This window comes from Astatotilapia calliptera, chromosome 11, assembly GCF_964374335.1.
Source record: "Astatotilapia calliptera chromosome 11, fAstCal68.1, whole genome shotgun sequence".
In the NCBI taxonomy this organism is placed as follows: Eukaryota; Metazoa; Chordata; class Actinopteri; order Cichliformes; family Cichlidae; genus Astatotilapia; species Astatotilapia calliptera.
Window position 1 is genome coordinate 28,445,117 of NC_137432.1, and position 3,629 is coordinate 28,448,745.

Consider the following 3,629-nt stretch of genomic DNA (forward strand, 5'->3'; position numbering starts at 1 on the left):
AGAGAGAGGGAGGGCAGGGTGTTGATTTGAGCAAGGCCTGGGGGCAGCCTACAGGGTAAAGAAGGGAATGATAGACTGGCTAACCAGATGTTGATCAGGCCTATGTAGCGCTCTTCTTTTCATCAATAGTGAACAAAAAAAGTGGCAAGAGAAATCCTGTTAGCTGCATACTTATTTGCTTCAAAGTCAGCCTTAAAAACCACCAAGTGTCACTTGACTTGAGTCTAATCAATTCTGCGTTTTGATCTAGAAATGGCTGAAACTTTCGGCGTTTGATGACAAAAAATGTCTGTTGTTAAAACGGATGTCATATACAGGATGCGTGTGCGCACACTGCCCAGCAAGTATGATGCTGCTCACAGAAGACAGTAATGAAAAATGATGTCCCTTTACCTCCCCAAATTTTCTAGAGTAACAGTGGTGGCAAAAGTGAGTAATCTGTAATCGGAGCGATGTGGAGGAGTGCAGTGCAGCTAATGCGACTAGACCCTGCTGTTCTCCGAGGAAGACTGCTGGAGGGGAGGAAGAAGACGAGGAGAAGGAGAGGCAGAGGGATGAGCAGGAAGAAGAACACACACAGAGGCTGTTGGGGGATCGCTTGCTCCAAACATAGCAGAAGGTATGGAACAAGGCGCACTGTGTGGGCCCCATTATTTTTACTCCCCATTCTCTTTTTCCCCTCTCTCCTTTTGAAGACGGCGGGATTTTTCTCCTCCTCCCTGACATAAAAGTAAACAACGTTGCCTGCAGGCACAATTTTCCTGGCAACACAATAAAATGTGCAGTGAATTTATGATGGTCATCCATTAGCTCTTACCAAGGAAACATCACCCGTATCTGTCGTCCATCATTATAATAGAGGGTTAATGCACTGAATTTACATAAAAAAGTCATATTGTCTGCATGAATTATTTACACCCTCAGCTGTTTTTTCCAATTTCTCTCTTTTTTTCCCCTCTTCGTCCGCTCGTTCGTGGCGAGGGGGATTTTGGTCCAGAGTCTCGTGGAGAAAATCTGACAGTAAATTCCGCCGTGAGGTGGTCCTGTCGTCGCCACCTCCTTATTCCAATATTTCCCCCCTTTCTCTGTCTTCCCACCCCTCCTACCCTCCATCTCATCCTCCTATTCTGCCCTTTGAGGGACAGTAAGAACTGAAGGCATTGTGATGGGGTTGTTTATGGCCTCTGCTTTATACCGAGTCAATCAACACACTGAAAACTACTTTCACAGCTTCCAATATGTAAGCAGATTTCACTGCTGATCAGAGTCCTTTAGATTACCACCTACCCTCAATATCTGTCAGAACTGAGATGAATATATGTCTTTGTTAGCTAATTCAATGTCACAATCAGATGGCACAGTTAAGATTATTTAATCTTTAGTGGCCTAATCTGGTAATGCACACAAAATGATCACAGTGCCAGTCGTCCCACTCTAAGTGAATTATCCCAATATCACAACCCTGTAATGAAGGCTTGTACAGCGCTAACAGTTGCCTCTCAGACCCCGGGGAAAGGCTCCGTGATTGAGCAATTATGACAAGCTCAATTACTGTCATCATATTATCATAGCTAATCCAGCTCCGCCATGCTGCGCCTTCCACTGCACTGATCACAGCGCCTTTTTCACTGTCACTGAGGTGAGAAAGTGCTGTCACTGACACCGCTTGTGCTCCCATGAACACGCTCAAATGAATGTGGCAAATATGTCAATCTACTGGTGCCTGTCTCTGTTTCTATCTTTCTACTGGATGTCGCTGGGATGGATGTCTTAATTTTTTTCTAATTCTGCCTGACAGTGCCACAGGCACTCTTGCGTGCTGAGTTAAATTTGTGATGCGCCTTGACAGAGTGCAGGTTTTGTGAGTTATCTGCTCCCCTGATATGGCTAACGTGCTTCTGCACTGCCGCCACGACTCATATGGCTGTGCAACGGAGCAAGCAAACGGAGACTTACTGAACACGGAAAGAAGTGAAAAGGTTTCAGAAGTAATGTAATGTGTCTTTACCTCCTTACCTTTACAGATTAGTGACCTCAAGTTCTTACTGATAATGCCCAAGCAGGCGGAGTGACACAGGTCAGTCAGACAGATGTAGATGAGGAGGTCAGTGTGGAAGGAAGTCGAGCCAAACTTGCACAGAGCAGGTGTTTTGCAGAGACAGTAGGAGTAATGCCAGAGGTGCGAGGGAAGGCGGACGGATCAATTGGTGCTGAGCCTCAGGTACAACCCATTCTCATCCATATAACATCCCTTTATACTGCCTCTCCCTGCCCTGTGCTAATGTTATGTGTTTTCTTCCCTCTGTGCTCTTGTTTATTCCTCTCACTGGTACATTTCTCCTCAGGGGCCAGATCCCTTCTCGCCTCCAGGCCTGTTTCTCACCCCCGTTAAGGAGGTGGGGATTAGAGGTCAGGAACACCGCCACGTCCTCTGCCCGCATCGATCGCTGTTTCACAAAGTACTCCAGGCAAGTAACGACTTGTTAGGTGTAAGGCTAGGTTTGCGGCCTAATGACTTCCACTGTTGTCTTTTTTTGTCAGATATATCTGTCAAAACTCAAAAGTCTTGTTGTTTTAAGTCCTTAAGCAGTTATTACATTTACACCTAATGTAAACACGTTTCAAGACACATCAGGTTTGAAATCTTTCACGGGAAAGGAAAACATCTGTACACGTACACCACCTTGGCGCAACTTGCCAGGAAAGTAAACTAATCACTCACTTTGAAACAAAGTATCCCATGATGCTGAGAAGTGCTGAGAAGAATGCAAGCGGGTCAGCTTACTGTACAAATAAGGTGGCAAACAAATTTGCATGTCAAAATTAAAAATCAATGTGTTCCACCTCACCTAATGACCAATCTCCCTACTGCTGCTCCTGGGCTCTGATTAACATTCTGGGGGGTTCAGGAGAAAATGTTAGAGCAAAGCATTAATCTCTCTCAGCAAAAAAGCTTGTATCCTCTGACAGGTGGGTCAAAGTTGCCGTTTAATCTAGCCCATAATTTCTGAAATGTGCTGACAGAGTGTATTTTGATACATTAAAACATGGCTGTGTTTGAGACAGCTCAAAGCGCCACACCTCAGCAGGAAGTCTCTGTCTCTGGCTTTGAGTTATGGCATACTGGGGTAATAGGAAGAATTCAGAAGAAAAAAAACTTGTTTTCTTTCATATTATGTTGCTGCATTTTGTGAGATATGATGTGATCGTTTAATAGGAAAGTAGAAATTAACTGAAGACCATCTTTTGACAGTTTGGGTTAATCTTTAATATACAAGAGAATTCATTTTCACATATGCAGAAGGGAAGAAAATTTGTTTTAAACTTCTGGTGGTTTTAAAATTCCAACTTTGGCATGATTTTTATAACCAGCAGTAAAAGTGCCTGAAATTTCTCCCTTTTTTTGAACAAAGCCCTTAAAGACCCTAAACCTGCCACAACTATTTATTTGTTCAATGGCCTGCACTTGACTTTATTGGCCGTTGGCAGAGAGGTGCCTTCAGAGGTGCCTGCTTGCCTATTGAAAAATGTGTCTCTTACCTCTTGCCCAACCTAGTGGAAATAATATCACTCACACTGAGAGATCATGGTGTCAGGGTCAATTGTCCTGCAAAAGATGGGGGCGATGG

At 44.1% G+C, this 3,629-nt stretch overlaps 1 long non-coding RNA gene across 1 annotated transcript; it reads left to right on the forward strand.

Moving 5' to 3' along the window:
• The first annotated feature begins 410 nt into the window (after window positions 1-410).
• On the forward strand, window positions 411-2,468 carry LOC145431834 (uncharacterized). Its single transcript, XR_013912136.1, has 3 exons — window positions 411-619; window positions 2,025-2,221; window positions 2,346-2,468. It is a non-coding gene; the product is annotated as an uncharacterized LOC145431834 (long non-coding RNA).
• The last annotated feature ends 1,161 nt before the right edge of the window (window positions 2,469-3,629 follow it).